This window comes from Phyllobates terribilis, unplaced genomic scaffold (genome assembly GCF_046119375.1).
Source record: "Phyllobates terribilis strain yellow unplaced genomic scaffold, ASM4611937v1 Scaffold_8__6_contigs__length_399053987, whole genome shotgun sequence".
NCBI lineage: Eukaryota > Metazoa > Chordata > Amphibia > Anura > Dendrobatidae > Phyllobates > Phyllobates terribilis.
Window position 1 is genome coordinate 329557105 of NW_027362768.1, and position 12088 is coordinate 329569192.

A 12088-nucleotide genomic window follows, 5' to 3' on the forward strand; every position below is an offset into this window, starting at 1 on the left:
TCCCGGTAAGACGTTCGTATCAGTACCTGATCGGGAGAAGATCCTACACTGGGGTCACTCGTCTAAACTAGCTGGCCACGCCGGTCAGAAAAAGACCCTCCAGCTTATTACCCGGCACTACTGGTGGCCTACCCTGCACAAGGACGTAATAGACTTTGTTTCTGCCTGTGTGTCCTGTGCCCGCAACAAGATTCCGAGACATCTGCCAGCCGGTCGCCTCCTTCCGCTTCCAGTACCTGCTGCCCCCTGGCAGCATATAGCAATGGACTTTATAACTGATCTCCCCGTCTCTGCCGGTTGTACGGTCATTTGGGTGGTCGCTGACCGCTTTTCCAAGATGGCTCATTTCGTTCCCCTGCCAGGCCTCCCGTCTGCACCCGAGCTGGCTAAAGACTTTATCCGCCACATCTTCCGTCTTCATGGACTGCCCCTCCACATAGTGTCGGATCGTGGGGTACAGTTCACCTCACGCTTCTGGAGAGCCACTTGTAAACTGCTAGACGTCACCCTGGACTTCTCCTCCGCTTACCACCCACAGTCTAAAGGTCAAGTGGAGCGGATCAATCAGAACCTGACCAGTTACCTCCGGCACTTCGTTAATGCCCACCATTCAGACTCGGTGGATCTCCTGCCATGGGCCGAATTTTCTTACAACAATCACGAGAGCGAATCTTCCTCCAAATCCCCGTTTTATGTAGTCTTCGGTCAGCATCCTCGGATCCCATTTCCCGTCTCCACCTCGGTGGACAATCCGGCTGCGGAATCTCTTGTTAACAAATTTTCCTCCATATGGGAGAGTACCCGGTCCGCACTCCTTCTGTCATCCGAGCGTATGAAAAGACATGCTGACAAAAAACGTCTGGATCCTCCTCAATTCCGTCCAGGGGATAAGGTCTGGCTCTCGTCCAAGTATGTCCGGCTCAAGATTCCTTCCTATAAGTTAGGGCCTCGGTTCATCGGTCCTCTGGAGGTCATCAGTCAGATCAACCCGGTGGCCTATAAATTGAAACTCCCGGCCAACTTGCGGATCCCTAACTCCTTCCATGTATCTCTCCTCAAACCTGTGGTACTTAACTCCTTTTCCAAGTCTACAGGTACGCCTCCTGCTCCGGTTTCCGCTGAAAACGAATTTGAGGTAGAGAACATTCTGGCCACCAAAAGGGTAAGAGGGAAGACCTTTTTTCTAGTAGATTGGAAGGGGTTTGGTCCTGAAGAGAGAACGTGGGAGCCCCGGGAGAACATCCATGCCCCTCTCATCCTAGCTAAATTTCTCTCTGGCCTAAAAAAGGGGGGGCCTAAAGGGGGGGGGTACTGTAGCGCCGGCGTCCCTGCCCTCTGCTAGGCAGGGACGCTGTTCCCCTCACCCCTCTGCTCCGAGCCCGGCGTCCTCCTCCCGCTCTGCTGGCAGCGCGCGCTCCTTCCCGGCCACTGTGCTTAGGGCGCGCGCGCTCCCTCCCTCTTAAAGGGGCCGCGCGCGCCGTCCTAAGGAGTCCCCGGCCAATGGCCGGAGGACTTCACCATATATAAGGCACCTCCTCCAAAATGGAGGTGCCCGAGCAATGTTGTTGCACTGTTCTCTACTCTGCTTCATCCCTCAGGTCCCGTTGCCAGTTACCTGCCAGTTACCTGCCAGAATCCTGCCATTTTGCTGTCTGTTTCCTGCCTGACATTCCTCCTACCTGCTTGCTAGCCTGAGGTCCGACGGTCTGCCTTCCTACTCGTGTCAGTCTGTCTATGTACCAGCTTGCCCGCTCACCTGGGAGCGCACATCTGCTACCTGCCTGCTAGCCTACCTGGAGGCTCCGCCGTCACGTGCTGTGACCACCTGCCATTCCAGAGACTCCTGCCCGCTCACCTGGGAGCGCTCATTTGCTGCCTGTCTGTTGGCCTACCTGGAGGCTCCGCCGTCACATGCTGTGACCACCCGTTTATCCAGAGACTCTCGCTTGCTCACCTGGGAGCGCTCATCTGCTGCCTGTCTGTTGGCCTACCTGGAGGCTCCGCCGTCACGTGCTGTGACCACCTGCCATTCCAGAGACTCCTGCCCGCTCACCTGGGAGCGCTCATCTGCTGCCTGTCTGTTGGCCTACCTGGAGGCTCCGCCGTCACATGCTGTGACCACCCGTTTATCCAGAGACTCTCGCTTGCTCACCTGGGAGCACACATCTACCATCTGCCTGCTAGCCTACCTGGAGGCTCAGCCATCACAGGTCGTACCTAACCTTTACCCAGAGACTGCCCCGGTCACTTGCCGTGACCTTCTGCCCGTTCATCCAGAGACTGCCCCGGTCACTTGCCGTGACCTCCTGCCCGTTCATCCAGAGACTGCCCCAGTCACTTGCCGTGACCTTCAGCCCGTTCACCCAGAGACTGTCCCGGTCACCTGCTGTGACTGCCTACCCGTCTTCCCTGGTCGCCACCCGCTCCCTTACAAGGACCACCCCCTTGTATAGTAGCTCAGAGGTTCCGCCTCCCAGACTCGTTACAGTATGATGAGATGGATCAAGAAGAAGTAGCGGTCGATTACACACAGCCCAGCCTCATCTCATCCCAACGTGCATTGGGGGACAATGAGGGAGAGGAGGAGGAGGAGGAGGAAGAAGAGGAGCTTGTATCATGCGCTGTAGACGGAAGTACCTGTACAACTATTATACCGTTGCTTCAGCGTGGGTGGCCTGAGGACAGGGGGGGGGAGGAGGAGGAGGAAGAGAGCATGGTCAGTCGTCATCTTGGTGAGGACACGGAAGTCTTGCCCGTTACCAGTCTGGCACGCATGGCTGACTTTATGTTACGCTGCCTTAACCGTGACCCTCGCGTTGTCAAAATGTTGGGTGACAGTCATTACTGGTTGGTGACACTTTTAGACCCCCGCTACAAGGAGAACTTTCACTCTCTTATTCATGAGGTGGAGAGGTCTACAAAAATGGAGCAGTACCAGAAGGCCCTTGCTGCCGAACTGTTAAAAAATTCCCATCTGAACACGCTAGCGGTAGAGGTCACAGTTTGTTGCCCAACCAAGGCATACATGGGAGAGGGACGCAACTACAATCCAGCAGAGGCAGGGGAACACTGTCAATGTTCTGGGACAGTTTTCTCAGACCCTCCCTTCGGACAGACCCTGAGGCGCGGGGTACTCTCACAAGGAGTGGAAAGTTTCAAAAGATGGTGAGGGAGTACCTTGCCGATCGTACCAGCGTCCTCTGTGATTCCTCTGTGCCTTTAAATTATTGGGTATCCAAGCTGGACACTTGGAATGAACTCGCTCTGTACACCTTGGAGGTCCTCGCCTGCCCTGCCGCTAGCGTGTTATCGGAGTGTGTTTTTAGCGCCACTGGGGGAATTATAACTGATAAGCGCACTCGCCTGTCAACTGACAATGCTGACAAGCTGACCCTTATCAAAATGAACAAGGGCTGGATTGGGCCAGACTTCTCATCACCACTAAATGACAGCAGAGTAAGATAAAGTCAAATCCACTGTGTTATTTCGGGAGGTGTATTAACATGCACCGCTTCACACCCACACATGGGTATACGCTTCCTCATTTCGGCTGTTTTATGTTCTTCTCCTTATCATCAGCCTCCACCACCACTATACCACCAGGGTGACCGTGGTCCGAGTTGCCATTATTGAAAGTTCCTTCGTCCTTATTTTTTATTTTAAAACCATCTTGATAAGCTACTGCGACCTCCACGTCTCTTCCGAGGGGCATTAAAAGCGTCTTGTTAAGCTACTGGGACCTCCACATCTCTTCCAAGGGGCATTAAACCATCTTGTTAAGCTACTGTGACCTCCACCACTTTTCCAAGGTGCATTAAAACCGTCTTGTTAAGCTACTGGGACCTCCACGTCTCTTCCGAGGGGCATTAAAAGCGTCTTGTTAAACCTCTCTGAACTCTACAGCCCTTCCAAGGGGCATTGAAATTTTGTTTTTAATTAACTCTAACCTCCATGACTCTTCGAACGGGCATTGCATTTCCTCCGAATTTTTGGCAGCTTTTGACTGGAAGGCATAAGCAAAGACTATGGGACTCCCACTCCCCAATAATGGGAATAATGTTTGTAATATGCTGTACTGCATGGCTCTTGTAATGGGCATTGCAAGTTCCTCCGTCCTAATTTTTGGCAGCTTTTGCTTGGAAGGCATAAGCAAAGACTATGGGAGACCCACTCCCCAATAATGGGAATAATGTTTGTAATATGCTGTACTGCATGGCTCTTGTAAGGGGCATTGCAAGTTCCTCTGTCCTAATTTTTGGCAGATTTTGCTTGGAAGGCATAAGCAAAGACTATGGGAGACCCAATCCCCAATAATAGGAATAATGTTTGTAATATGCTGTACTGAATGGCTCTTGTAAGGGGCATTGCAAGTTCCTCTGTCCTAATTTTTGGCAGATTTTGCTTGGAAGGCATAAGCAAAGACTATGGGAGACCCACTCCCCAATAATGGGAATAATGTTTGTAATATGCTGTACTGCATGGCTCTTGTAAGGGGCATTGCAAGTTCCTCCATCCTAATTTTTGGCAGCTTTTGCTTGGAAGGCATAAGCAAAGACTATGGGAGACCCACTCCCCAATAATGGGAATAATGTTTTTAAGATGCAGTACTGTATGGCTCTTGTAAGGGGCATTAAAACCGTCTTCTTAAGCTACTGTGACCTCCACCACTTTTCCAAGGGGCATTAAAACCGTCTTGTTAAGCTACTGGGACCTCCACGTCTCTTCCAAGGGGCATTAAAAGCGTCTTGTTAAACCTCTCTGAACTCCACAGCTCTTCCAAGGGGCATTGAAATGTTGTTTTTAATTAACTCTAACCTCCATGACTCTTCGAACGGGCATTGCATTTCCTCCGAATTTTTGGCAGCTTTTGCTTGGAAGGCATAAGCAAAGACTATGGAAGACCCACTCCCCAATAATGGGAATAATGTTTGTAATATGCTGTACTGCATGGCTCTTGTAATGGGCATTGCAAGTTCCTCCGTCCTAATTTTTGGCAGCTTTTTCTTGGAAGGCATAAGCAAAGACTATGGGAGACCCACTCCCCAATAATGGGAATAATGTTTGTAATATGCTGTACTGCATGGCTCTTGTAAGGGGCATTGCAAGTTCCTCTGTCCTAATTTTTGGCAGATTTTGCTTGGAAGGCATAAGCAAAGACTATGGGAGACCCACTCCCCAATAATGGGAATAATGTTTGTAATATGCTGTACTGCATGGCTCTTGTAAGGGGCATTGCAAGTTCCTCCATCCTAATTTTTTGGCAGCTTTTGCTTGGAAGGCATAAGCAAAGACTATGGGAGACCCACTCCCCAATAATGGGAATAATGTTTTTAAGATGCTGTACTGTATGGCTCTGGTAAGGGGCATTAAAACCATCTTGTTAAGCTACTACGACCTCCACCACTTTTCCAAGGGGCATTCAAACCATCTTGTTAAGCTACTGTGACCTCCACCACTTTTCCAAGGGGCATTAAAACCGTCTTGTTAAGCTACTGCGACCTCCACGTCTCTTCCGAGGGGCATTAAAACCATCTTCTTAAGCTACTGTGACCTCCACCACTTTTCCAAGGGGCATTCAAACCGTCTTGTTAAGCTACTGTGACCTCCACCACTTTTCCAAGGGGCATTAAAACCATCTTTTTAAGCCACTGCGACCTCCACGACTCTTCCAACGGGCATTGCATTTCCTCCTAATTTTAGTCAGCTTTTGCTTTTCAATGCATAGGCGAACACTAAGGAAGACCCACTCCCCAATAATGGGTAGAAGGTTTTTAGTACGCTGTAATCCACGTCTTTTTCAAGGGGCATTGCAGTTCCTCATAATTTTTGGAAAGCCTTCCATTCACTGCTTAGGCCAACAGTGCACAGGAGACCCAGTTGCTATAAATGGAAAAAATGGTTTAGTTAAGGCCCTCTGACCTCCATGTCACTTCCAAGGGGCATTGGAGTGCCTCTAAATTTTTGGTAGGCATTGCACTCACTGTATGCCCTATAACTGTGTAGCTGAACTGCTCCTTTTGGTACAGAAACATATCCTACAAGACATGTGTGTTTGACTGGCCTGATATTGATGTGAATGGTCCCTGTTCCTCCTGCTCTTTCTCCTTTGCCACCACCTCATCCATCATTTATCACCTGAAGCTTTGTTTTAACGGGAGTCATAGAACTGGGATAGTAGCAGGAGAACATCCAGCAATCCTCGGAGGAGGTAGGATATACGCCAAAACTCTGACCACCTCAGGCCTAGCCGCTACTACATACATGCGCTTGCATTCCAAGAAAACAAAGCAGATACTAACTTCTGTCATCATCATCATGCTCCTCACCTTGGCACTCTCAACTCCCCTGATGGAGAAGCCAGGGCCCACCGGAGGAGTCTGGTTCTCTGGTGGGCTCGTCCAATGCTGCCCTAAAGCAGGCCAGGCTAAGAAAAGTGTGTGGGAAGGTGACAGGAGAAATAGGGTCGGCTGGGGACCGTTTATGGACACCCGGCCGCTGGGCGGCTGGGGACTGAGTATGGATACCAGGCCCCCGAAGCAGCCATGAGGTAGTGGTCAGCTTCGGCCTCCTCCAAAGTAAAAGGCACCATTTCAAGTGCAAGCTAGCAGTATGGCATTGCAGCCTGGGGGTGGGTGGCAGGCTGTACACTTACGCTTCCATTAAAAGAAAACAAAGCAGATGCTAACTTTTATCATCATCATCATGCTCCTTACCTCGGCACTCTCAACTCCCCTGATGGAGAAGCCAGGGCCCACCGGAGGAGTCTGGATCTCTGGTGGGCTCGTCCAATGCTGCCCTAAAGCAGGCCAGGCAAAGAAAAGTGTGTGGGAAGGTGACAGGAGAAATAGGGGCGGCTGGGGACCGTTTATGGACACCCAGTCGCCCTCAGGAGTCTGGGGACTGTGTGTGGACACCCGGCCGCAGGGCGGCTGGGGACCGAGTATGGACAGCCGGCCGCCCCCTGGCGGCTGGGGACCGAGTGTGGACACCCGGCCACCGGGCGGCTGGGGACTGAGTATGGATACCAGGCCGCCGAAGCAGCCATGAGGTAGTGGCCAGCTTCAGCCTACTCCAAGCTAAAAGGCCCCATTTCAAGTGCAAGCTAGCAGTATGGCATTGCAGCTTGGGGGTGTGTGTGTGGCAGGCTGTACACTTACGCTTGCATTAAAAGAAAGCAAATAAGATGCTAACTTCTATCATCATCATCATGCTCCTCACCTTGGCACTCTCAACTCCCCTGATGGAGAAGCCAGGGCCCACCGGAGGAGTCTGGTTCTCTGGTGGGCTCGTCCAATGCTGCCCTAAAGCAGGCCAGGCTAAGAAAAGTGTGTGGGAAGGTGACAGGAGAAATAGGGGCGGCTGGGGAACGTTCATGGGCACCCGGCCGCCGGGCGGCTGGGGACTGAGTATGGATACCAGGCCGCCGAAGCAGCCATGAGGTAGTGGCCAGCTTCGGCCTCCTCCAAACTAAAAGGCACCATTTCAAGTGCAAGCTAGCAGTATGGCATTGCAGCCTGGGGGTGGGTGGTTGGCAGGCTGCACACTTATGCTTGTATTCCAAGAAAACAAAGCAGATGCTAACTTCTATCATCATCATCATGCTCCTCACCTTGGCACTCTCAACTCCCCTGATGGAGAAGTCAGGGCCCACCGGAGGAGTCTGGTTCTCTGGTGGGCTCGTCCAATGCTGCCCTAAAGCAGGCCAGGCTAAGAAAAGTGTGTGGGAAGGTGACAGGAGAAATAGGGGCGGCTGGGGACCGTTTATGGACACCCGGCCGCTCCCAGGTGGCTGGGGACCGTGTGTGGACACCCGGCCGCAGGGCGGCTGGGGACCGAGTATGGACACCCGGCCGCCCCCTGGTGGCTGGACCCCGAGTGTGGACACCCGGCCGCCAGGCGGCTGGGGACTGAGTATGGATACCAGGCCGCCGAAGCAGCCATGAGGTAGTGGCCAGCTTCGGCCTCCTCCAAACTAAAAGGCCCCATTTCAAGTGAAAGCTAGCAGTATGGGATTGAAGCCTGCGGGTGAGTGGGTGGTTGTCTGCATATTTGCGCTTGCATTGCAAGGAATGGGGGAGGTACAATTGAACACTGCCCTGGGACAAGGACTTGCACGGGGATAGTTGCAAGTCTGCATCTTCTGATGCGGCAAGGATCACTTCGGATGGGCACACTTTTAGGCAGTGACCTGGGAGTCAGAGATGCTTCCAGGGGTCTTCCCCATGCTGTTCCCATGTCTTTTCAGCACTGTATGCATGTGTCACACAGAACATGGCCAGATAAGATTGTAAAATGTTAAAATGACATTTCCCAGTGAATGCAGTTGAAAGCAATACAAAAGTGCAAAAACGCATGAAAAATCCTACTTGTGAACATAGCCCAAGGTGTAAAGGAGTATTTTTGTTTTTGGTTATTTATTTTACCTTATACACAAGTCTTTACCCTGGAAAGGAAATTCCTTAACATATTTCACAGGAAAGCACTTTCAGTTTAGTTTTTGAACGTTTTATTGTGAGCCCGTAAAAGTGGCTTAATACCTCTGACTACATTGTTGACAGCAGTGACCTGGGGGTCAGAAATGCTTCCAGGGGCGATCCCCATGCTGCCCCCATGTCTTTTGAGCACTGTCACTATCGTTTTGGGCACTTCTTAGGCTTCCTACAGACTGCCGGGGGTGCCGCCGCAAAAATGCTCGGGTCTCCCATAGACTAACATTGGGCTCGTTGCTCGGGTCGAGCACCCGAGTATCACGGTGAGCTTGGCCCGAGCTTCGAGCACCCGAGCATTTTAGTGCTCGCTCAACACTAATAGGCATACAACACAGGGCCCAGCCTGTCACCTCATCCTTCACATATGCAGAGATGCACACGCACATAGTACGTAGACATGCACACACACAGTATGCAGACATGCACACGCACACACATAGTGCGCGGACATGCACACACATAGTGCGCAGACATGCGCACACACATGGTGTGCAGACATGTGCACACACGTTATGCAGACATGCACACAAACACATTACGCAGACATGCACACACACACGGTACGCTGACATGCACATACACACGGTACGCAGACATGCACACACACACGGTGCGCATACATGCACACACACACGGCGGTACACAGACATGCACACACACGGTACACAGATGTGCACACACGGTACGCAGACATGCACACACACAGTACGCAAACATGCACACACACACATTACGCAGACATGCACACACACACGGTACGCAGACATGCACATACACATGGTACACAGACATGCACACACACACGGTATGCATACATGCACACACACATGGCGGTACACAGACATGCACACACACGGTACACAGACGTGCACACACGGTACGCAGACATGCACACACACAGTACGCAAACATGCACACACACACAGTGCGCAGACATGCGCACACACACTGTGCACAGATATGCACACACACAAGGTGCGCAGACATGTACTGCACACACACAGTACGCAGACATGCACACACACAGTATGCAGACATGCATGCGCACACATACAGTACGCAGACATGCATACACACACAGAGTACGCAAACATGCGCACACACACATACAGCATACACAAACATGCACACATACAGTACAGAGACATGCACACACATATAGTACGCAGACATGCACACACATACAGTAAACAGACATGCACACACATGCAGACATGCACAAACACACATGCAAAAGGTACACAGATATGCACACATACAATACACAGACACGCACATACACAAATACGTACACATACAGGCTTACGTACATATTTGAACACAAAGTCTTAAAAACACATATAAAACAAACATAAATATCTAAACACAGTCATACACACTGAGATACACAGATATTCACATCATACACACACACACAGACACTAGAAATATTTTTAATATGGGGATTGGGGAAGTTAGCAAAAAGCCTCGCTCACCTGCCCCCGGCTTGTCTCCCGTCCAGCTCCTCTGGCATGTGGCTGTGCAGGGCCGCTGGCGTGTGTTTGATGGCTGTCACTTTCACAGTCACCCACATGGCCCTGGACTATCAGGGGGGCCCACTCGCCTTCGGGGCCCGAGACGCTCCCGAAGCATCTGTGAAGGACTGCTTGTGCTGTTTGATTGCTGTGACTTTAACAAACATGACGGCACGCACTGCAGTGTGCGGCTGTGTCTACTAGTAATGACGCAGAAGGGGCAACACTCAAGCAAAATTAAAGGTGCAGGCCGACCCTGCCACGTCATTACTAGCAGACACAACCACATAGTGCACTGCGCGCAGCCATGTCTGGTAAAGTGAGGGAAATCAAACAGCGCCAATGGTCCTGCACAGATGCTGTGAAAGCAGCCCGGACCCCGGCGGTGAGTGGGCCCCCGATGGTCCAGGGTGCCGGCATTTGCCTGGGTACTCCGAGTGCTGATGCCGGCCCTGGCTGTCCGTGCTCCGGATCACAGCATTTACATGCAACGGTGAGCTGGATCAGTTCCTTCATTGTTTTCACCAGTGTGCAGAATTCAATTTTATCAATTTTTTTGCTCAGTGCGTCCGTTTTTCTCATATGAAAAAGAGTAAAAAATAAATTTCAAGCTTCTCCTACCCATTAGGGTATGTGCACACGATGAGTATTTGATTGAAGAAATTTCTGCAACGTTTCCGCATCTCTAGGAATTGGTTGGCAGCAAAAACGCAGTGGAAAATACACGCGTTTTTGATGCTTTTGGGACTTGTTTTTGCCCTAAATTTTTGATTGATTTGTGTGGCGTCAATAGTGAAAAACGAATTGACATGCAGCAGAATATTTTCTGCACCAAATCTTCTAGTCAAAAATACTCAACGTGTGCATGACACTTCAGGTTTCTCATTCACTTTGCTGGCATCAGGTTTTGTCACAAATCCGTGCAGAAAAAACGTGACAAAAATGCACCTAATCTGCAATGTGTGCACACAGCCATAAACAACAAGACTATGTTCATACAGGGAGTTTTTCCAACATTATTTCTCTGTAGCAAAACATGCACTCTTGGCAGTAAAGAAACTGCAGAAAAAAAACATGTTTTGCTTGGTTTTTAATGCGTTTTTTGTGCATTTTTGTCATGTAACATTTGTCTGTAAAACGCAGCTGAAAAATTGCATATAAAAACCCTAGTGTGAACATGGCCTAAAAAGATGGACTGCACCCGTGGACGTCCGTTTTTATTCCATTGAGTTGAATAAAAAACAGCCAAGTCTTATTTCTTTTTTGACGGACACTCGATCTGTAAAAAAAATACAGCTCCATAGGCAACAATGGGTCCCCGGGCCAAGTCTGAATGAGGTCTTAATGCAAATTCTGCATTGTGGCTCTCCTGCCCATACCGACAGTACGACATGTGCCGTAAATGGGTGCAATATAATAATCAGTTATATTGATACATTAAGGGTTAAATGCTTCATAGTTGTCGTCCGCCATGGAAAAATTTTGCACATGACTTACCCAGGGCTCCCAGGAATACAGTGTCGGAGATAATGAACTGGGATATACTGGGATATTTCCAGTACAGGCAGTGGAGCAGGAAGTGCAGAAAACAGCGTGTATGTTGCTTAGCAACCTGCAGCCGGGCCTACCCCTGGGAGTGTGCTCCAGCTGTACCACCATTGTCATTCATGTCAGACACAACAACATCCCTCCTCCGCCTCCATTCACACTGGTGTAACCTGATCAGCCCACAGCTCTCATTCTCCAACCGTCTCATCCACCTGAGCTCTGCCAGACACACGTCCTCGCTGGATTTCATACGCTTCCCCTTCGTGTTTTGGCCCCTTGAGCAAAATTTACGTTCTATTTTTTATTTTTTTCTCCTAGTTTTGCCAGATACATAACGGCTTTCTTAGGATTTTAATTTTTAGGAGAAGATATCACAAACTTGAAAAAAAAATCTACTCAGCCTTTCTGATGTTTTACATTTTATGCTACAGAAGTTTGCACACAAAAAAGCAATGTTTAACCCCCAAAAATAACCCTGCGAATAGGTGCACCCTGTGTAATGTAGCGTTTCAGTATAGCACAAAGACCCTGTGGGCC

General features: G+C 50.2%; 1 protein-coding gene across 1 annotated transcript in view; it reads right to left on the reverse strand.

Moving 5' to 3' along the window:
• The window catches only part of CFAP20DC (CFAP20 domain containing), a 692474-nt gene extending 680841 nt beyond the window's left edge, over positions 1-11633 (reverse strand). Inside the window, exon 1 of the mRNA XM_073644645.1 lies at positions 11501-11633. The gene's annotated coding sequence lies outside the window, so the exon portion shown is untranslated. The remainder of the gene's footprint in view (positions 1-11500) is intronic.
• Between the last annotated feature and the right edge of the window lie 455 nt (positions 11634-12088).